General features: G+C 49.8%; 1 long non-coding RNA gene across 2 annotated transcripts in view; it reads left to right on the top strand.

The window, feature by feature from the left end:
* Positions 1-22,078, top strand: part of LOC132244752 (uncharacterized) — a 28,266-nt gene extending 6,188 nt beyond the window's left edge. Inside the window, exons 2-8 of one of the 2 annotated variants that reach the window (XR_009456497.1) lie at positions 15,288-15,402; positions 17,921-18,013; positions 18,787-18,840; positions 19,712-19,792; positions 20,604-20,657; positions 21,242-21,332; positions 21,856-22,078. This is a non-coding gene — a long non-coding RNA (uncharacterized LOC132244752). Of the gene's footprint in view, positions 1-15,287; positions 15,403-17,920; positions 18,014-18,786; positions 18,841-19,711; positions 19,854-20,603; positions 20,658-21,241; positions 21,333-21,855 lie in introns of both variants that reach the window. The other variant, XR_009456498.1, reaches the window with a different exon arrangement.
* Positions 22,079-23,431: the final 1,353 nt, after the last annotated feature.

Raw genomic sequence — 23,431 nt, 5'->3', positions numbered from 1 at the left:
ACAAAGCTGGAGCTGGTCCAAGTTGAAGACTCCTTGCCTCTCCTGGACATGGACAGCAGCCATCCCCAGAAAGTAACATCCCAGATGCCACTAGTCAGCATCCCAGTGCTGGGAACTGTGCCCAGCAGTGGGAAGCGCTTCCCCCAGCCGGCCTCGGTTCCCCAGCACTGGGTCCCAGGCAGCAGAAGCAGCCTCCTGTGATCCAGCAGGCAAATTGGGGGCCCACCTGCACCCCTGGGAGGGCTGCGGGGGCTCTGCCAGACTCCTTCCGAGAGTGCAGGCCCCCGATCTGCCTGCTGGATCACAGGATGCTGCTCCTGCTTGTCAGCAGCTTGAGGTGCAGTTTCCTAGAAACCCCTGCACCTATGTCCTTGAAGCTTGGCAAGCTTCATGCCCTCAGAAGGGGCTACCACCCCTGCAAGTTTCATCAGAATCAGGCAAGAAATGACAAAGTTATAGGCTGTTTTGTGCTTCCTCATTATAGCCTATGGCAAAATGTCAAAACAGCGAAACCATTGCAAGGAAACGGAATGGAACAGTCCTTCTGAAATGAAATGAAACTCGAAACAAAACACTGTTCCATAGAAATGGAAGTTGAAGCAGAACGCTGCTGTTCTGCACAGCACTAACATGCATCACTACAGACTAACTAAATAAGTGCAGGGTGAGAGAGATCACATACAAGTCTGTTTTGCAGTCTTGGCAGTAGGAGCAGACTAGTAGTGGTAGGAACAGTAAGTTATGGTAACAATGGAACTGATGGGCATTCACTCCTAGTCACTCCCACCCAGCTGACCACCCAGTCAGTGCTTTCTGCCATGATGGGGAAACCCTGGGAATTCCCAGACACTGGACCATTATAAATAGGGATTCAGTTTTCTATTTGCCATGGAAAAATCTGGAAAAACACCTATTTTCTCATTTTGAGGAGAAACGTGCATTTTCTTCTTTAAAGGAGCAAAACAGGAAATAGAAGGAGGAATGTGATCAAGCAAGGGGTGCTACATGTATGTGCTCATGCTCACATGCACATGGCAGCCAGCCAGCATGGAGAGCAGTTCCCACAGCTCCCCACAGGTAGGTTTGGGTGTGGAGGGATTAATGCCCTTGCCATGAGGGAGGGAGGGATTTCGGCAGTCCTGGAGGCGCTGCCCAGCCGGGTTGGTTTACATGGGGCCTGGGCCTTGGGGTGTAAATGCAGAGCCCCAGGACCCTGGGCAGGAAGTGGGACAGAGTTGCAGGTGGCAGCCTGACTCCCTCACTGCTGCACACGCCCCCAAGGGAAGGCATGGGGGGCACATGCTCCCCATATTTTTGCATGGAGTAGATATGAGTTGCCTGCTGTGGGCTCAGGGCTGCCCCGCCAGGGGGCCTCCATGGGAGAGAAGGTGGGACCCAGCATGGTGGCAAGGCAGAGTGGGGTAGTGAGGCTCTGCTTCCACTGGGACTTGTGCACTGCCATAGCAAGGTACCCCAGTCTGCCCAGCAGCAGCGGGGTGGCAGCATGGAGTTGTGCCCGCTGCTGCTGCAGGGCAAGCAGGAGGCGTCGGGCTCCAGACAGTGGCACTAAGCCTCCCTACCCAGCCCACTCTACCCTCCCATGCTGGGTCTTCCCTGCTGTACCACAGAGGCCCCCGGGGGAAGGCAGCAGGGTGGGGCACCAGAATGGCAGGGCTGCTCAGCACCACAAAGTGGGGGGACAGCCACAGCTGGACCCATGTCCGAGTGAGCAAAGGGGACAGGGTGAGCTCTGATTATTCCATGGTAAAACCCCTCAAACGACCAAAACGCTGCCTTGCATCCATAGATGCTTCTCAAGCAAATCCCGGGACGTCATTCTCCCCTTGTACTCGGCCTTGGTGAGGCAGCAGCTGGAGCACTGCGTCCAGTTTTGGGCTCCACAATTCAAAAAGGATGTGGAAAAGCTTGAGAGAGTCCAGAGAAGAGCCACACGCATGATCAGAGGTCAGGGAAGCAGACCCTACGATGACAGGTTGAGAGCCATGGGGCTCTTTAGCATGGAAAAGCTCAGGCTCAGGGGTGACCTGATGGCCACCTATAAGTTTATCAGGGGTGACCACCAGTATCTGGGGGAACGTTTGTTCACCAGAGCTCCCCAAGTGATGACGACGAGGTCAAACGGTCATAAACTACTACAAGACCGTTTCAGGCTGGACATAAGGAAGAATTTCTTTACTGTCTGAGCCCCCAAGGTCTGGAACAGCCTGCCACCAGAGGTGGTTCAAGCACCTACATTGAACACCTTGAAGAGCAAACTGGATGCTTATCTTGCTGGGATCCTATGACCCCAGCTGACTTCCTGCCCTTTGGGCAGGGGGCTGGACTTGATGATCTTCCAAGGTCCCTTCCAGCCCTAATGTCTATGAAATCTATGAAATTCAGTGCCAAAATGTAAAGGTACTTAGAATCTATTTCCTTATAGTGGTTGAGGCACTGGTAGGCTTCCAAAGTACTTTAAAATTGTAAAGGGGTGTAGGTTGTAGCGGTGTTGGTCTAAGGACATAGGCAGACAAGGTTCCTTGGGTGAATTTGATATCTTTTATTAGACCAACCCAAATAGTTGGAGAATAGTTATTAAGCAAGCTTTCGGGTTCAAAAACCTTTTGTCAGGCTAAGGAAGTTTCAGCAGTTGGTGTGTGCTCTTCCTTGATGGAATGAAAAGTAAAGAAGCCAGGGGCTGGGTTGGGCAGGGGAGTCAGTTGCCAGGCAGATTATAATGTGTCAAAAATCCAATGTCTATATTTAGTCCATGATCTCTAGTATCCAGGAGGTTGATGAAATGGAGCTCACAGGCTCGTCTCTGGGAAGTGTTGTGTAAATTTCCCTTGAGGATCAGGACTGAGAGATTGGAGAGAGAGTGGCCCTCCCATGAGAAATGTGCCCCCACCGGTAATTGGGTGTTTCTGTCTTCGATAGATTTCCAGTGTGCATTCATTCTGGTGCGCAGTTGTTGTTTGGTCTCTCCTACGTATTTTCCATCAGGGCATTTGGTGCATTGGATGAGGTATATTACATTTCTGGAGGTGCAGCTGTAAGATCCTGGGATGCTGATGGCTTTGTTGTGGGTGTAGTAATAGCGGGGGTGGTGGAGATGTGTTGGCAGGTTTTGCATTTCTTGTCCTGGCACGGTCTGGATCCTTTTGGTGTGTTCTGGGCTTGAGGAAGTTTGCTTCTGGTGATGAGGTTGGCGAGGTTCGGTGCTTTTTTGAAGGCTAGGATGGGTGGCTCTGGGAAGATCTTTTTAAGAATAGGGTCTCTTTGTAGTATGGGTTGCAGTTGTTTGAGGATTTTTCATATAGGTTCAAGAGAGGGGTGATATGTCATAACCAGCGGTGTGCGATTTGTGGGGTGGGGCTGTACTGCAGCAGTTCTTCACGTGGTATCCGGGTGGCTCTTTCAAACGTGTGATCTGTCTCTCTGGAGGAGTGTCCTTGCTGGGTGAAAGCCTTTTTAAGATTGGTGAGGTGGCGATCCCAGGTGTTCTCTTCAGTACCAATGCGGTGGTATCTGAAGGCTTGGCTGTATATCACAGCTTTTTTGGTTTGTTTGGGGTGATTGCTGGTTCTGCGCAGATATGTATGTTGGTCTGTGGGTTTCTTGTATAACGTGGTCTGTATTTTATCATTCTGGATACTGATCATCGTGTCTAAAAAGGAGATGCTGGTGTTGGAGTATTCTAGAGAAAGTTGGATGGAGGGATGTTGATTGTTGAATTTCTGATGGAACTCAATCAGAGATTGTAGGTTTTCAGTCCAAATGATGAAGATGTCATCGATATATCTGAAGTATAGCAAGGGTTTGATGGGGCAGTTCTTGAGGAAGTCTTCTTCCAGGTGGCTCATAAAAAGGTTAGCATACTGTGGGGCCATTTTAGTGCCCATAGCTGTTCCCATCATCTGGAGGAAGTGTTGATTATTAAAAGTGCCATTGTTGTGTATGAGGATGAAGTGTATAAGGTCAGTAATATCTTTGGGTCTGTATTCTGAGTTGTAATCTTGTTCCTGTAGATATGTAAGGCAGGCTTGGATGCCATCCTGGTGTGGGATGTTGGTATATAGGCTGGTAACGTCCATGGTGGCTAGGAGTGTGTTGCTGGGAAGGTGGCCTATGTTTTTAAGTTTCTGTAGAAAGTCTGCAGTGTTTTGTACAAAACTTGCTCTGTGGGTGACGAGCGGTTTTAGGATTGATTCAACGAAACCTGATATTTCCTCAGTTAGGGTCCCATGGTTGGATATGATAGGTCTGCCAGGGTTCCCTTGTTTGTGGATTTTAAGAAGCATGTAAAAAGTCCCCGGGTTAGGTAGTGTGGGGATCAAGGTCTGTAGTTTCTCTTGTAGTCTTGATGGAAATGATTTGATGGTATTGTTGAGTTTTTTGGTGAAAAAGGATCTTCTTGTACTTCTTTATAGTAGGTGGTGTCAGAGAGCTGTCTTTTGGAGTCCTTTATGTAATCCTCAGAGTTTAGGATAACTATGGCTCTTCCTTTATCTGCTGGTTTTATTACTATTTGGTGGTTACATCTTAGAGATTCTATGGCCTTTTTCTCTGGTAGAGAGAGGTTGTTGTTGTGGCGTGTGTTGCCGATTATTTCACTATTCATTCTTTCCCTGAAGCAGTCAATGTAGCGGTCAAGGTTAGGGTTTCGTCTACTGTGAGGTGTCCAATCTGATGTTTTTTTGGACTTTTTGGCGTTGATCTTTTCCTGAATGTTGTCAGAGGTATATTTAAAATTGTAATTATGTCTATAAAACATTATGTTCAACTGAAACCTACATATATAGTGGTGTTTCATTGAAATAATGGAAAAACACAGATCTGGGGGAGTTTCATCAGAGAATTTGCAAATTTGAAACAGTTTGAGAAAACCAGGATCCCTGAATGAGGCATGCTGGAATTTGTGCTCTCACTGTCTACCTACTAATGGAGAAGCAGCAATGCTGTGGGACGATGCTTGGAAGAGTGATGTGTGTACACAATGGTGCCACAACTTATTTGATCCAGGACAAATACCAGGATAATCTGGACCACGTCAGATGCTACTTTTGTTCATGCCCTAGGTTTTTCCCAGGACAATGCTTTCCCTGCTCAGCCTTGGGTCCTTTCTTAATGACAGAGACCTTATTGACTAGGAGCTGAAGCCTTGTGGAGGTAACAGTTTGAGATTTCTCCATGGCAGGCACTTGATGTTCTGCTTCTTTCATACAACACCATAACCCCAACAGCTTTAAAAAGGAGATGTTTACTGGCAGAGCTGACCCTAGCGGGGTGCAGGGCCTGGGGTAAATCTAGTGCTGTAGCACTGCCCTGCATGCCCTGGACAGCACACAATCTTTAGCATGGGAGGGGGTTGAGTGGCTGGATGCGAAGCTGGCAGTGCGGGGAAATGGTGTGCGGTGGCGGCGCAGAGTGGGGCTAGGAGGGGCTGTGGCCACTGCACCCGGCTCTGTGGGGTCCCCCGAAGTGCAGGGCCTGGGATGGTTGCCCTGATTCCCCCTCCCACCCCCCCACCCCCCCGGGATGGCTCTGTTAACTGGTATAGTAAACTTCAGAGGCAGTACAGCAGGGTTCCCAGGTTCTTATAAACATAGAAAAGTAGAGAACATGTAGTTCAACCCCTTGCTTGAACCAGGATCATCCCTATCTAAGCCATTTTAGGTAAGTCTTTTCCTAAACTATTCTTGAAGACTTAAGAAACAACCCTCACACACAACTGTCAGGCATAATCATTCTTTCACCTATCCTAGGGAAAGCTGAGGGCAAGGGTACTGTAAGTGTCTTGTTACTACAAGGACAGAAAGTAGTTTCTTAAACAATTTTTAAGTTATCCAAGGAAGAGGATCATTCCCCCGATACAGAAGAAGGCCAAACCCCTCATATTCCATTCAATATGACCAAGGGCTAGAAGTCCTTTCTGATCCTAATTGTGATGATTGGTCTGACCCTGAGTACAGTAGCAAGAGTCTCAGAGCATCAACTTCAGCTCCAGAAGAAGCATCAGCACAACCAAGTCAAAACCCACAACCCAGGTTGTAGATAACACCCATTGCTTCTGAGGAAAGTGACATAAAAAATTAAGAAACTGACACCTGTAGCCAGACAAGAAAAAAAATCCTTCTTAACTCCATGTGGCAGCCAGAAACATGAGAAAACCAAACAAGTTCATTCTGCATTGCAACCTGCAGACTGCAACTACCCCCTCACCCCGCCAATATATCACACACCCAAACTCAGGAGTGGGCAAAATATGGCCCATGGACCAGATCCAACCTCCCAAGAGATGGTATCTGTTGCAGGGATGTGCAGAGAATGGATCATGGGTCTTTCCCGGGACCTGGACCCCAGGCCCAGGCTGTCACCATCCTATGGCCCTGGCCCTGGCTCTGAATGCCCGACCTGCTCCCAGATGCCACTCCCCACCTTCCCATAACCCCATCCCATCCTCCCAGCTGAGCACGCTCTGCCCGTGAGACTCCTAGGCCAGTCTGCATTGAGATGCTGCCCACCGGGTCTGTCTGGTACCCCTGGTGGTGGGTGCCAGACGAATAGCCCCAGGGCCTCATAGGATCAATTGGCATCTCCCGGACCCCAGACTCCCCCCTTCTGCTAGGCTGGACAGTGTGATGGGGGTCCAAGTCCTCACCCCCCCACCATGGCCCTCAGCAGCTCACCAAAACTCCTGAAGTGGCCCTCTAGCCCAAATAATGATCAGCCCTGCTCTAACTGGAAACTCATTTTTATCTTCCTATTCCATAAACGTATACTGTCTCCTTTTTCCCAGCCAATCTGGTTGTGGAGCTTTGCTTCATTCTCCTAGTGCTGAACATCATCTTCAGTTTTTATCTGCTCTGGACTGCAGAGACATTCTCGTGGTCCCAGAGAGATGTGTGTGTGGATCACCTGGGATTCCCTTCAGAACGTAATCCAGGCATTGCTACTCCTCAGCCGGCGCTCATCTAACCCTTCCTGAGCACTTCCTATGAAGGAGATTCTACAACATCACTAGGCAGTCTATTCCACTAGGAAGTATTTTCCTGATACACACTCTAAACCTAATTTGCTGCACTTTAAAGTCATGGCTACCTTCCCTACTCTCTGCACTGTGGGAGAAAGTTCTTCTCCCTCCTCTTTAGGGTAGCACTTCAAATATTTGAAGACTGTTATCATACCCCCACCTTACTCATCTTTTTCTGCAAGAAAAATATGCCCATTTCTTTCAGCTTCTCCTCATCTAAGTTGCCTTCCTTTTATCATTTGTGTTGCTCACCTTTAGCCCATCTCTCATTTCTCCCCATCCCTTTTAAATTGAAGTGGCCAGATCTCAGGGTAATTTTGAACTACTCACAGAGCTTTATGGTCAGAAGGCTCCAAATACTTTTAATGAATTACATGTTAGGGATTATTTTCCTGGTCTTAGAAGAAAATAACAAATATCTGAGTCTTCCCCTGGTAACTCAGCACTAACCCCATGCTCAGCTGAGCAGCGTTGAGACTCCCAAGGGATAGAGGTTTACAATTCTTACCCAGCCGTCCAAAGGACGGTGCTTCTCCATGGGAGGGATCGCTTTCAGAATGCCAGCTAAGTCACCGACTATGACCCACACTCAAAGCTGGAGAGCAGGCCCATAGGATCCATGCTGGTGTTTGGATTCTGTGTCTCATCTCCTTGTTTTAACACCTATACAATGCATGTCAACACTTTTGGTTGACATGCATTGTATAGGACGGACCACGTTCGGCTGCTATCCAGCCAAACTCAGGATGGCAGCCAAAGTCTTTCTTCGTCCTCTGGGCTCAGGTTACCTAAAGGACTGATAACATTGGCTCTTGGTCTTGATCGAGGTGGTGATCTTCCGAATGGGAGCATTTACTTTCTTTGAGGCCGGAGATGATATCTTTGTTCTTTAACTGATGAATCCGGCTGGGCTGAGGTGTTGGGTGCAGGGGAGAGGTTACTAGCACTTGCACCCTGATGCTCCTCACTTGCCTGAGTGAGGTCCTGAGGGTCTTTGTCCTTGGCCTCAGGGAAAGGCCCCAACCTTGGTTGGAATTCAGCTGCTTTGGGGTCCAATGGAGGTGATACCTTCTTGCAGTGCAAGGCGTGAGTTCACGTTTGGTGACCTTGGCAACGAACAGCAGTATTAGTTGTCAGAAGTACCTGGAAAGGTCCCTTCCATCTGGGTTGAAGTGCGTTTTTCTGTTGATGGACCTTTACATAGACTTAATCTCCTGGTTCGAGGTTGTGACAGGGAACATCCGGTGGTTGAGGTAAGGCTTCTTGGACCTGTGAATGAACAGACCTGGCATACTTCATTAATGCCTTGCAATAATTTAGTACAGTTTCATCAGTTAATTGTAGGTCTGTTTGGTGTGGGGCAACAGGTGGTGTGGCTGGCATCCTCATGGGTCGTGCCATGAGTATTTCATAAGGGGTTAGGCCATGTTTTCTGTTAACAGTGTTTCTAATGTCCATAAGAGCAATGGGCAGGGCATCAGGCCATTTGAGGCCTGTTTCAGCACAAATTTTCAAAATGCGCATTTTTAAATCAGAGTTCTTACGTTCTACAGCACCACTTGATTGTGGATGATAACTACCGTGTAGGTGTTGCTGTATGTTGAGTGCTTGGCAAATGTTTTTTACTATCTGTCCTGTGAAATGGGTGCCTCAGTTGCTATCTATTGTGAGGGGCAATCTAAATCTAGAGATTAATTCTTTGAGCAATTTCTTTGCTACAGTGATGGAATCAGCATGTACACGTGGGTAGGCTTCTACCCATCCAGAGAACACATCAATAATAACAAGAATGTACTCATAAGAACAGCACTTAGGTAGCTGCACAAAATCAATTTGCAGATTTAGAAACAGTCCCCGTGGAGGGGGATGGGCTGCGGGTGTCGTTTTTACCCGTTGCTCAATATTGTGAGCTAGACAGATGGGACAGGAGCTACAGTACTGTTGTGCCATGGAAGGAAAATTTGGGGCAAACCAATCTCTTTGTACTGTAGCAATCATTCCCCCTTTGCTCATATGGGCCACAGAGTGGGTTAAACGAGCAAGATGTGGCAAAAGCTCTCCAGGCACCACCAGGCGGCCATCCGGGGAGCGCCAGAGAGAGTCGGGGTGCAGTGAACATCCTGCATGCAGCCAGTCATCCTTTCCTTTTTTTAGGGCCTGTTTTTGAAGAAGGGCCAGACTTGAAAGGCTAGCCAAAGGAGACTGGTCTGCTGAAAAACAAACAAGACCAGAGTTAGGAGCCTGTGGGCCAGAAAGGGCCGCGTTTCTGGCAGAACGGTCTGCCCGATCATTTTCTCGTGTGACATCATCAAAGGGTTTCTCATGAGCTTTACATTTAACAATAGCAATAGCAGAAGGCAATTGAACAGCTTCTAAGAGCGCTTTTACATAACAACCATGACTGATTTGGGTCCCTGATGAAGTGAGGAACCCTCTTTGTTTCCAGATTTGTCCAAAATCATGAACAACACCAAAAGCACACTTAGAGTCAGTATAAATGGTTGTGGTTTGATTTTTTGCAAGAATGCAAGCTCGTGTTAAAGCAATGAGTTCAGCAACTTGAGCAGAACAAGCTTGGGGTAAAGAATAGGCTTCTAAAACAGCATACTGACTGCATACTGCATATCCCCCAACTAATTTGCCTGCATAATTTTTAAGACCAGAACCATCAACAAACAAAACAAGGTCAGAGTTTGGGATAGGCATGTCCTTGTGGTCAGTTCGAGGGGTTAACAATTGAGTTGTGACAGACAGGCAATCATGAGGCTCACCATCATAAGCGATTGGCAGAAGTGAGGCAGGATTCAGAATTGAACAGCGATTTAAGGTTACATTTGCAGCTGACAGTAGAAGTTTTCATATTTAGTAAGACGGGAATCGGAAATGTGCTTAGTTTTTCTCTAAATAGTGTACTTTAGAATTACAGAGCTGCAGTTTAGATTTTGAGGCCCTGTGGCTTTTTTTTTTTTTTTTTTTTTTTTTTTGAGCTAAAGCTGTGAGGAGTGTCAAAGTATCTTGCTTAGAGGCCTCTAAAGTGGGTGAGGCCAACAACAGATCATCATTATACTGAACAAGGGTGGACCCCACCTTTGAACATGATAGGATCCAAATCCTTCTTCAGGATCTGGGAAAACAGAGTGGGGGACTCTGCATATCCCTGAGGGAGTCTTGTCCAGGTATATTGGAATCCCTGATAAGTAAATGCAAACAGATACTGGCTATCCTCATGAACGGGGATAGAGGAAAAGGAGAACAAAGGTCCACTACTGTGAAATATGTAGCATCTGAAGGGATACAGGAAAGAAAAGTGGTGGGGTTAGGGACCACGGGGAAAAGCGGGTAAAACAGCAGCATTTACAGCTCGATGGTCTTGCACAAAGCGATTGTCATAACCCAAAGGTATGATTTTGTGTGTGCTTCGGCACTAGAATTATCCCCGTTAAATTACAGCTTCATTGCGCGGTAGAGTTTTGCTGCATAGAGAACCCACGTGCAAGAGAAAAGTTCCCGCCAATTTGCAACTCTATTTGCGGGGTGCATTTCTCAAGTTGCAACAGAAATGCACGGTGCAAAGGAGTTCCCGCCACCCGTATGCAAGTTTGTTCCCCGCTATTGGCTAGTTCTAAAATTATTCCCACGTGGTGGCTAGCGATTGGGCCGCTAGCCCTATAAGAGGCTTGAGCGGTTTCCGCCCAAACCGAGGAGGACTCCACACCGATCTCGTGGGGACTCTGGGTACACGGCAGGGCAATAGAAACCTTGTGTGAGATTCAGAGGAGTCTGGTGGCCTGATCCACTGCCCACCTCTTCCCATCTTCGAACGATAAAATTTTATAAGACGTATCTACAAGTTTCCATTTCGGTGGTGCGCTTGTCCAAGGCATCCGGAGCTCTGTTTACGTGGAGCCTAGCAAACTCCACATGATTGTTCGTGTCGTGTTGTCTTTAACCGCAACTCAAGCAAGTTTTCCAGCCTGCACCGCGACCATCTCCGGTGTAAGTAAACAATCTTCAAATCTACCATTACGCGTCTGTGCCTAATCCTAGCTCGTCGCCCGTCCTCTCCAACCCGACATGCCCGGGCTGCTGGCAACAGCCCGCGTGCAGCATGAAAAGGGCCCGGATCACAGCCGGCCCGCACAGCGATAAGTATCTTTACCAGGTTTCTTGACAGGTAGGATAGGTGTGTTACAAGGGGAGCATGTTGGGACAATAATCCCTTGCTCAAGGTGTGAGGAAATGACAGGCTTGATCCTTTCCTCAGCTTCCTTTGAGATGAGGTACTGTGGGACACGAGGAAGTGGCTTGGCAGGGTTCAGGGTGATACGCACTGGTTCAGCACTTAGCATGTGCCCCACTTCATTCGCATGGGTGGACCACAGCTGTGGAGGTACTCGTGCCAACAGTTCCTCTTGCAAGTAGGAAGTGTCAGGATCAGAGTACTCCTGGGTTAGCAAAGCCACAAGCTCGGTTTCCCTCTGTTCTGGTACCTCAAGGTAAACACCATCTGGGCTACAATAAATCACGCATCCCAGTTTACACAGCAAATCCTTTCCAAGAAGGTTGACAGGTGCACAAGGGCTAAGAAGGAAGGCATGATTTTCAGACAAAGGGCCAATAGAGATGGAGACAGGTTCAGAGACGGGATGTGGGATAGGCTGTCCGCCTATACCGACAGCATTTACAGATTCAGGGGAATGAGGTAGGAAAGGAAATTCAGTAGCCTTTAGCATGGAGCGGGAAGCTTCAGTATCAACAAGACGGGAGACAGGTTTACCAGAAATAAGGCATTCAACAAAGGGACCAGATTGGTCAGTAGCAAGCAAAGGAGCGATGATGTCACTGTCCCTCAGGCTGTCCTATTCAACACTGGGAAAACTGACAGGAAGAGGAGGTGGGGGCTGGGGGCTGGGTCCTTGGCCGGGGCGGTTGGGGCATTCTGATTTCCAATGTCCTTCTTGCTTGCAATAATGACATTGGTTCCCATAGCCTGGGTTTTGTGGGCCTGAGGATCTATCTCTTCCCCTGAATCTACTGGGGCCTCTCCTTCCCTGTCCTCATCCCCTTCCTGTACCTGGACCCTGCAACTGAGAAATCTGTAAGGCCATTAACTTAAACTCAGCATTGTCTTTGAACCATTCCAATTTGTTATGAAAATGGTTAGCTGCAGCAAGGACGTCAGTCAAATCTTTAGTTTCCCAGCCAATAATAACTGTTTGAATTTTCTCAGCAATTTTAGGGTTAAGTCCCTGGACGAATGCTGCCACTATTGCTTGTTTAGCATTTTCGACCCGGTCATCCATTCCTGAATATCGTTCAAATGCCTGTTTGAGGAGTTCCAAATAGTCACTGGGGTGTTCATTTTTGTTTTGTTTACAGGTATTTATTTTGGTTCAGTCTGCCTTTTTTGGGCAAATTGTGAGAACTGCCCGAACCAAAGCATTTCTCTTGTCAATAAAGTCTTGGCCAGTCCCTGGGTTTTGATCTGGCCAAGTACTGGCAGCGTACAGACTCAGCATAGTTTCCTTGGGCAAAATGGATCGCATGAGCTGATTAATGTCAGCCCATGTTGGATTATAACAATTTATAACAGTCTGCAATTCTTCCTGAAATTTTTCTGGGTCTTCCCTGATTTTGGGGAATTTTTGAGTTAAATTGTAGAGATCACCTGAAGTCCAGGGTGCATGCATGGTTACTATATTTTGTCCATTGGTGCCAATGCCTGGCATTTGTCTTAGGGGGAGAATTTGTACATCCCGGGATCTAAGATTAATGGCAGATCTTTCCGTGCCTATTCTCATTCTTCTAAATACACCTGTAGTGGGTTGTGACCCAGGAGTAAATTGCCACACTGGTGATGATTGAGTGGCAGGTATGGTGGATGAGTTTGGACTATTAAGCTCCGTAGATGAGTTTACCAAAGGAGCTTCAGCTAATGGGTTACTAGCCTGGGCTGCAGCCTGATGTTGAACCGGTTGTTGCTGATGTGGGAGTTTCAGGAGAGCAGGGTTCGAACAAAAGTTAAGGATATTCTTTGCTGGCTTTGGCAGTGGGGGCACCCCTGGCAATGCTGGATACATTGGTGCGGTGGCTGGCGTGTAATTTGGGGGAGCAGCCAATTTTTCCCGAACAGCTTTTAACTGCTGTTTTAATTTTTTTTGAGAGTCTTTTAGACTTTTAGTTTGAGATTTTGTTCGCCTTTTGGACATCTCATCATACTAATAAAGGAACACGTCCCACTGGTTTTATGGTGTTTTGGATTCACGCCAGGTTTCAACCTTGGCCAGTTTGCTGCAGGGATTGATGTCCCTCACACAGCTTCATCCCACTCAAAAACCCAGAAAGCAGAGGGAGAGAACAGAGGTCTCAAGCCCTGAGAGATTTTCTCTTGCTGTTCCTGAGGCTTGTCCTGCACATTGTTTCAGTTTGCTTCATCGGTGAAGAGCATGGGTGCCCCCCTGCCGCCCCCCGCCCATGGGTATCAGGCTTTCCTGGCTCCCAAATCAGCATTCAGACTTCAGCACCCCAGGAACAAGAAGAGGGATCAGGCCAAGTGGCCGCAACTTTAAATAACTTTTCTGACCTCATCCAGGGCCCCAGCCAGAAAGCAGCTTCATTGCACCACCGTTAATGCCATCCAAGGCGGTCGGCCCTCCAGGACTTGGCCAGAGTCACTGAGCTGGGTTCTAAATAGAGCGGGTCAGAGCAGGTGCATAGGCACCCAGTGGGTGACACTCCCAAACAGCGAGGAGGCTTTTGTCGGCTGGGTAAAGCTGTAGAGGTGGCTGGAATTGTTTCTAGTGAATCCCCTTGGTTTAATGGCACAATCTCACCTGAGTTGATGGAGCAGAGATGGAGCCATTCCTGTGGGAGCAGGTTTTGGAAACTGCTTGACCAGTTACAACCCCCCTGAGGGAAACAGCCTGGGGAACGTGCTGTGCCCACAGAGGCGTTCCCTAGGAAGGACTGACATCTGGCTGTGCCCGCTCTTTACTGCTGGCTTACTCCTTCTCTCCTTACAGAGCAAACAGAACCAACTGTCTCTGGCTTTGCTTCAGTGTATTATGTGTGATTTACTTGTGTTCTGTGTTTGACTGATGCTGAGTTTTGCTGGAGCCACAAAACCCTTGGAAGACTGTCTGACTACCTGGGTTTCCTTTTTTCAGACTCTGGCAAAACAAGAGCCTGCTTCCAAAGATGGCCAGGCCACTCCATCAACTCCTTCCCAGGTATCCCGGCCGCCCTTTCAGGCGACAGCTGCCTGCTGCTCTCACTTAGTCGGCAGAATCTCTTTCTGCCCGTGGGGACTGCTTGTCTCCAGGCGTACGGAGAATCCATAGTGTGGCGAGCTCCCTTTTTAACTATGCCCCTCCTTTCAGGGTGCGATGCACAATCCCTTATTTGTGGGCATCATCTGATTTTTAGCCCCTACCTGGGCTGTTCTCTTCCTTAGCATTTCGACTGGTCTTCTGGGAATGTTGCCTGGAAAGGAAGCTGAGCAGCAGGTGTCTGGGGATATGGAGACCTTGAACTAGAGGAGATGCTACTTCCTCTGAGGGAAATAATCCCATTTCTGTTCAGCTGTGAAGTGAAATCTCACCCCTGTGACCATGGCAAGTGTCTGAGGATTTGGTTTTTCAGGCAGTAGCCAAGGCAAGCTAAGAAGGCAACGAATGTTTTGCTTGAAGGAGGCAGACAAGGTTCCTTGAGTGAATTTGATATCTTTTATTAGACCAACCCAAATAGTTGGAGAATAGTTATTAAGCAAGCTTTCAAGTTCAAAAACCCTTCGTCAGGCTAAGGAAGTTTCAGCAGTTGGTGTGTACTTGAAGCATTTCATTTGAATTTGGGGAGATGCATTTCAAAACAAATACATTCAGGTAAAGACTGAAACAGAAATATAGTTTGCAGGTATAGTGTGAACCATCTCACTTCAAAAATACCAAAGGGAGGCTTTACTTCTGTTTTTTCCTTTTCCCCAGTTTCTTAGGCCATGCAAGTGGAGGATTTCGAAATGCCATCGCAAACTGCTTTGCTTAGCCCTAATAGGCACTGTTTGGCAACAAAGCTTAGTGCCAAGAAATCGGTCATGCCATCCTGCCTGTAACAGCCTTGATTTCACATGCACGTGACAATTAGCTCCATCTCCATGTGAAAGCATTGACTTGCAACTCTAGTAGTCTGAAATACAGACCCCTGCGCTGCCTTCTGCCGGAGTCCAGTCTCACACAGCTAACCCCCTCTCTCCACTCAGGGCCTGCCAGTGGCACAGGAGACGAGCTCGGAGAGCAATTTGTTTGCTACCTTGTGGGCGTTTTGGATCAGCCCTGAGAGGGAGCCTGGCTGAGTCCCCCAAAACATCTGCTGAGGTAAGAGAAATGTTTAGGGAAAATACCACGTTACATTTTTCCAGAGAGAGCAGTGAGAGAAATGTGGGGCTTTTCCTACCTTCGCTGCCTCTCCTTAGAGGTGGACGGCTGGGACTGTTTTCCATGGGGCCCCAGGCAGCCGTGTCCAGGACCCCTGGGCTTCTGGTCAGTACGATTCACAGAAGAGAGACCACCACTGGCAAAACAGTTGCTTCGCAGAGTGCAGCTGAATTCACGTGGTAGTAGTGGAGACCTCCTCGGCTTGGGTATGGGAATAAGAAGGGCCCATCGCTGGCAGTGCTGGACCCCAGGGCTGTGTGACCCTCTGCTGAGAGGCGGCCAGCCCTCCTCTCCTCTCCTCTCTTCTCCTCTCCTCTCCTCTCCTCTCCTCTGTGTTCCCAACATTTTGCTCCTCCATTGTCAGACTGGATCTTTCTCCAGCTCATCTTCCTGGTCAGAGAATAAATCATCAGGTCAGAGGGAACGCCCTCGGCACCCGTTTCCTGTGTGAATCAATGGCGTGGCAGGAAGCCAGAGGCTCCTGTCACTTTAATGAGGGTGCAGCGGGCCAAGTGGGCTGTGTGCAGCTGCAGCAGGAGAGCACGTGCTGGCCATGGGGAAAAGGGGAAACCCCTGTGTGTGGCTGGTGAGCCACATGACCGGAAGGGGTGCGGCTTAGAGGTATATAAGCCCAGGGCCTGTGGCAAAAGGGGCAGTCTTGCCCTGCATGCTGGGGAGAAGGAGCTCCTGGAAGAGAGAGGCCTCATGGAACAGTGCCATGGACACCCGAGCTACCCAGGGGTGCTAGACAGAGCAGCTAAAGGAAGGGTGACCACCTGGCCTGGTTTGCCGAGACAGTCCCAGATTAAAGAGGTCAGCCTGGCTGGCTGAGAAGAATTATAATGGGTGCCTCGGAAATGCAGGGGTGCAGGGTAGGGAGTCAGAACAGCACTGAGTGGCACAACCCAGCTAGCAGGCAGCAGCCAGGAACGGCTGCCCACCTAAAAGCGACCCAGCCCCCTGCCAGCTTGTGAGAGTGCGGGAGGAGAGGTTTGGGGCAATGTCCCGGATGTCCATGATCTTGTTATGGTCAGCCTAGCTAAAGGGAGGTATGCCTTGTGGTGGGGCATTGACCCAGAGTGAGGGTAAAGTTTAGCTTGGGAAGCTGCTTGCTTATACTTGTGTTACACTGAAGTCTAAGACTGGAGGACTGGATTGTGGCTATGGGGGTGGTATGGAAGTCACGGGGGCACCTGCAAGACACCCAGCATAGAGCTGTGCTGAGGGGAGAGACCTTAAAGGGCCTGAGCAGCATGAGAGCAGCCCAGCCTGGGTCAGGGACCCTGGGGGTGGGGATGCAAGGCAGCAGCTTTGCCAGGTCTAGGGCCAGGGGACCAAGCAGCTCAAGGTGGTTGAGAGCAGGGCCAGGGGCCCAAGTAGCCCAAGATGGGCAAGACCAGGGTCAGGGGCCTAAGGAGCCTGAGAAGGACAGGACGGGATTGAAGTCCAGAACCTGAAGTCCAAGGCCATGGACCTTGGCTGACGGAGCACAGCCAGAGAAAAGGGACCAAAGCCAGGAAAGCTGAAGCCCCAACAAAGATTTGAGGCCTGAGCAGTCCAAGTGTTGTGATGGAGCCAGGGACCCCCTGAAGTGATATGAAGTACCACCTGCAAGGCATGGGTATGGCTACAGGGACAGATGGAGCCACTTATGCCTCTCAGGAGATATAGTGGCTAAGGACAAGACTGGTAGCAGTTGGGCGCATGTAGCACTAGACAGCTGAGGACTGAGGCTCACTCTGGGTGTCAGGGGCAGCCTTCTGCAATACTATCAATCCAAACAAGACATAACTGGTTTTAAATAGCCTCTGTCCTACTCCTTAAATCCCATGCATCAGGTGAGTGACAAGGTTTTTCCTCAGGTGAGTGGGACGCAGCCCCGTGGCCAGGATTGCAGGGTCTAAACAGAAATGCTTTGTTTGTGAAGTTACAAAATGCAGCAAATGAGCACCCTGCAGGCTAAGTACCCCCACTTCAGGCTGGAAAGGTGCCATGAATACATCCCATGGCATCTCGCTAGCAGGTAGGAAAACACTTTGGAGCTAGGAGTTATCCTTGTCTAAGGGCTTTGCTGAATCTGACCTGTAAGATCCCCTCAGAGCTATTCCCAGTGAAAGGGCACAGGGCTCTTCCTGCCTGGGGTGGCTGTGGCCTGGATCAGGAGCATCAGTAACCTTGAGGTGGTGGGAGACGTACTTGAGGTACTGATAGCAGATGCATGAGGTTTAGGAGGACCAGGAAGTGAAGGACTGGATGGAAATGCTCATTAGCAACAGTCAGCAGCTTTGACTACGTTTTACTTGAGAGCTGTCTCAGTGCTCACCCAGGCGCATCCAGGGGCATTGCTAGGGGTGCCTGTCACTGGGAGTGGGGTTGTGGCTTGGGCATTGCATTGGTTTTAATCAAATGCTTCATCTTCTCCGTCACTGACATCATGTCACCATGTCTTTCACTGCAGATACTTAAGATGCTTCTGGGGGCTGTACCATGGCAGTACCCACGTCCTCCCAGGAAAAGGATTTTGGACAGACGACCTCCCGGTGCCCTCCCGGTAAGACACAATAACAGTAAGACATCAACAGCTGCTTGGTGGCAGAGCACAGGTTCAAGAGGACCTAGGGGCTTGGTGTGTGCCTCCTTTTTGCATCTTGGGAAATCTTTGCTGTCGCGTCGGATACCTTTCTGTCTCACTACTTTGAGATTGCAATGTCTCAAGGTCCAACTAGTAATACAATGTTCAAGGTGCATCTGGCAGCGTCCAGCAGGGCCAACCCGCTGCAGGGGAGCGTGGCAGGGTGGAACAGGTGTTTTGGCACCCTTCAAAAGTGAGCAGCTGTGGCAGCTGGAGACACCAGCACTGGTTAGTTCTTTTCGTCCTCCATCCCAACCTGAAAGGGCTGGTGTGGTCCTAGTGTCTGCCCTCAGACTAGGCTTGTGTTGCTCCTCAGCCAGATCTCTTGGTACTTAGAAGCTGCACTGCTTCCAGCAAATGAGCCCTTTGCACGGATGTGCTGCTGTTCTGCTGCTGGGACAGCTGCTGCCTGAGCACCCAGTTTCCCCCCAGACACCATGTGTGCGTAAGCCCTCTCTTGTGCTGAGAGAGGTAGGGCTGGGGCTCCCTTGCCGTGCTGAGGACCTGGGCTGAGCTCAGGTGGAGACCAAGGCAGAACCAGAAGATCACTTGGCCCTGGGCAGAATCTGCAAACTCAAGGGGTATTCCTCAGGGAAAAGCGGAAGGCCTGGAGGTGGAGGGACCCCTTGTTTAATCAGCAATCACCTTAGCTTGTGGAAAGTACCTTTTGCTTATGGCCTTGATCTTTTCAGAGGGCATGGACCAAGGATGATGCCATGTCTGGGAAGAAGCCAGGGCAGGCAGAGGTGAGTTTTTCTCCCAGCTGTCCACTTGTGCCTTTGAACCCAGGCTAGGATCCCTTCAGGCCACTACCCATGGGGACACTTCACACTGCTTGAAGCTAGATTTCCAACATGTGTCTCTAGCAGGCAGCACCTATCAGTGCTGTGGGAACAGAAACCCAAGCGACCCACCCTGTCTCTCTGAGAGGAGTTTCTGATTCTTGGGATGCTTATAGTATCCCAAGTATCAACTTCTAGCCAAATGGACAGGATGGACAGAGAGAGAAGGTGATGGAAATACAATGTGCCCTCCAATTCCCATATGACACCATGCCAGTGCTATCACTCACCCTGGCCCCACTGCCAGGGAAGCCAACCTTGTGATGCAAGATCAGACGTTTGGTACTGCTGGAAGCAGAGGTTTGTGCCCCAGCCTCCTCTAGACTCATGATGCAGGAACCTTTGTCCATGAATGTCTCTTTGCAGCCTTTTTGCCTTTCTCAGAGGTTCCCACTGAGATAATTCATGTTTTGTACAGACATGTAGAAAACCCCATTCTGCCTAGGGGCTATTGGCCAATGTCTCCAAGCCTGGAACCTGCAAGATCAGGTGGCAGAGCATGGCAGCCTTAATGGGTAGGCGAGACTGCCGAGCAACTGGGAGGCTTTTGTCAGCTGTTTATCATACAATTGGAACAGAAATCCTAAAGCTCCTGTGGAGAAGTTCTTCATGCAGTAGCTCCTGTATTTTTCCACCTTTCCCAATTGCATCCCTTGGAAGTGGAAGTGCTGGGTTGCTGCACAGTCTTCTCTTGCCCGAGTCCTAACACAGCAGGCCTCCTGGGCACCTCTTGGACTTCACAGTTCTGCCAGTAACATCATGCTAAACTTTCCAGACAGGAAAAACTTGGAGTCCTGGTCAGCTTTGACCCACTGGGAAGGGGAGGATCCAGCATGTCTTGGAGCCAATGCAAAAGGTATCATGTCTGTTAGTGGTAACAGATTTTCCAGTTCTGCACTCCAGTAATGGCCCGTGTGGTAAGGATGTATTTGAAATTGCCCTTTCATGTGCTGGGCTGGAATATGTTTACATGTCATCTCAGCTTCAAGTGTATTGCAAGGGAATTGAATTAGCTTGAGGCCACTCAGATTGTTCTTCCTCTTTATGACGTCAGGGGAGACAGGCCGGTGAAGGTGTTATGTTTTTGGGACATATGTGCCTTGAGGGTGTTATGGCTGGGGACCTTGACTGTGCTGTGCCAATGCTTCTGCTGGGACCAAAGCCAGAGGCTCCTGGCTAGAGGGTCTTACCCATCTGCCTAGGATCAGACCAACGCCACATTTGGGGTCAGGAAAGAATTTTACCCCATGGTGAGATTGGTATGGTCTGTCGGGGTGCGGGGTTCCTTCCTCTGTAGTGGGGAGTGTGACTTGTATGCAAGATCTCTCAAGTGTATATTGATAACATTTCATAGAAGCAGGACGTTGGCTGCCATGGTTCTCCTGCTTCACCTGTGGCAGGTGAGGGTGTTAGGTCTTGCGTCATGTCAGGGTTGAGGGCAGTCTGATGTAGAGTTTAGAAGATGGATTGTATGGGATGGTTTGGATAGGGATGTTCCTCTCTCAGGCAGGGGCTGGACTGGCTGTGACCTCTGGTGGTCCCTTCTTCCAGCCCCACTTCTCTACGATTTTATGTTTTAAGTTGTTCACGTGAAGTTACTAGTGAATGTTTCTTTTCACTTTTGAGAACTGGTAGTCCATCGGAAATAATTTGTATTTTATTTCCAGATTCCAGGCAAGAACTGTGCAGCTTGGTGCAGCATCCGAAATCTGCTTTCTATGGTTGGTCTCCTCTTAAGTTTCCCAGTATCCCCTTACAGCAACTGCTTTGTGCAGCCTCTGGCCTGTACAGAGATTATCTCCAGAAGCGCATGCATTGGGGGCTTCCAAGCCCTGAAATTATTTACAGTGATGGGAACTTTGTGTAAAGCAGAAGTGGCTGCGCTCACACAAGATGGCTGAGTTTTGGAGGCAGCTCCATCACCTCTCCCCTCAGACATGTCTTGTGTTACTCACCAGAGATATCTCTTGACACCTAGGAGCCCCACAGCTGGGACTCAGAGGAAGTCTTCTAGGACACATCTTCTAGGGAAGGGGCCCTGGGCAGGAATTGATAGCAGCAGTGAGAGGTTTAGGGAGACTAACCCTGGAATAGGGACCGGGAACGAATAGCTGGATGGAAGTGAGGGTTAGCAACAGACAGCAGCTTTCACTGGCAGCAGTGCAGTCACCCAGGCACAGCCATGGGCATTGCCGGGGGTGCCGCCCCGTTGGGATCAGGGTGTGGCCATGGTTTTGTATTGGTTTTAATCCCATGAGTTTTCTTCTCTCTCACTGATGCCATGTCACGATGCCTTTCACTGCAGCCACTGAAGATGATTCTACGGCTGTACTATGGCAGTTCCCACGCCTCTCTGGGAACACGGACTGTGACCCGCGGCCCCCAGCTCCCTCCTGGTAAGATGCGAGAACAGTAGAGCCCCAGTGGCTGCTGGGTAGAGCTCAGTGGGGAGAGGGCCTAGGGTTTGGTGCCTGCCTCTTCTTGGCACCGTGGGCAAGCTTCCTCACTGCATGGGGGCATTGTTTGCCCTACCCCTGGGGACAGTTCCCACTGCTAGAGACTGGATTTCCAACATATGTCCCACGCAAGCAGCAGGTGTCAGTGCTGTGGGAACCCCAGCACACTGTGGGGTCCACCCTGTCTCCTTGGTAGAAGTTTCTACTCTTGTGACTCAGCTGATGTTAGTCAGGACGAACTTCTAGGCAGCTGGGCAGGATGGATGGGTGAAGACAGCTCTGATGAGCTGGTGCCCTGTGGGACAGCAAGGCTGTGCTCAGAGTATTTGCTAAGGGTCCTGACAATTGATTCCAGCTGTGTGGTGGTCTCTGCACACCCCTATAAATCACCCTTTCTTTTTTCTCCTTCCTCTGCCACCTGGGAAGTTGCTGAAAGTTTCTCTGTTGCCTTTTTGTATTTCAGGACCTGGTCTGCAGGACATCAAGCATGAAGGAGTGGATGTGGGGGCTGTATGATGTAGGGCAGAAAATCAGCACCAGAAAGCTACTCCCTCTGTTCTGCCCCTTCCCTCTCCAGCCCTCACCACCCTCCCTGCCTCTCCTTTCCCCCTATATATGATGTTAGGTTAGGCTAGGTTAAGTTATATTATATTGTTTTATTTCCTATTATATTGTATTGTGGTGAACTGCCTTGTAGTATATATTAGATGCTGGTTATTTATGTGCCTCGGTGCTTCTTTAGACAGAAGCAGCTATTTGTTGTAGCCTGCCCATAACATGCAACTGTGCTGACATCCATCTGGGACAACTGGGTACAAAGCAGCAGTTGTTCCATCCTGCTCCCTCTGTGTTGGGCTGTGCAGTGCATGTAGCTACACTGGACAAGCCTTGATTCCCTGTCCCACCCCAGTGCTGGTGCACAGCTCCTTCAGGCCTGGGCACATTCTGGAAGGCAGGAGGGGAAATACACTGGGAACAAGCAGACCAGAGGCACAGCCTGTGCGTGGTCATGCAGGGGAGGACGCTGCCCTGCTTTCCTGCTTTGTAGACCTAAAAAAGCTCCTGGTGGGTGCTACCCTGGCATGGTCTGATCTCAATTCCTGCCCGGATTCAGAAGAAGACCAAGGCATCTGGGCAGCAGGGAACCAGTGTCACCAGCCTGTGAGCTATGTGACCACACAACGGCACCCCCCGGAAGACCCGAGAGTGTCTGCAGCAACGAGAGGCCAGGCTCCTCTCCTAACCCTGCAGCACCCGCCATACTGTTGTCTCTCTCCCCTGGCTCCCTCTTATCTCTCAGCACCGGGGCTGAGCCCCATAGCATAGCAAAGCCAGGTCATACAGCTCTCCCTGCTGCTCTGTGGAGCTGGCCTGGGAGAGGGCTTCTTTCCTGGCTGATTGCTGCTCCCCTGCAGTGAGTGCTGAGAAAACCTACGTGAGTGGAGTGGAAACTCCTGTCTCTTGAGCTTTCATTTTCCCAAAGACTCCCTGGGTCCCCAGTCCAAGGTATTGGGGTAACCCCTCTGCTTTAGTTGTGGCCGGTTTGCGTGTTATGTCCAGTGTAGTGTCAGGGTTGACTGTAGTGTTGCTAAGAGGCCAGTCAGTGGATGTGCCTGGCATGGGTTGGCCAGGGCTGGTCCTGCCTCAGGCAGGGGTTAGATGTGAGCTCTGGAGGTCCCTCCCAGCCCCACTGCTCTGGGATCCTGTCATCTGACTGGATCAGTGCTCAGCCCTGCTGCCTGGGGCTGTGCCTGGGCTGCCCAGGGGGACTGCAGCGTGAGGGGAGCAGCGGGTGCTTAGCTTTTGGGGTAGTCAAGGCCGAAGTGAAACCTGGCTTTTCCTTCCAGTGAGTCCCCAGGAGCTGGGACGAAGAGACGCGGTCTGTTCTGCTCTCAGCATCAAGAAAGGAAGCAGGGCTGAGTGATACAAGAGCTGTGCCTGGCTGGAGAGGCAGGAGGGGTTTAGCACAGTGGTGGATGAGGTGATGTGCTGAGTTTTCACAAAAGGGCTTTTGCTCCCCTGGTCTGTGACTTTCTCAG

Source organism: Alligator mississippiensis, chromosome 14 (assembly GCF_030867095.1).
Source record: "Alligator mississippiensis isolate rAllMis1 chromosome 14, rAllMis1, whole genome shotgun sequence".
NCBI classification, from domain to species: Eukaryota; Metazoa; Chordata; order Crocodylia; family Alligatoridae; genus Alligator; species Alligator mississippiensis.
This window is presented reverse-complemented; position numbering and strand designations above follow the sequence as displayed.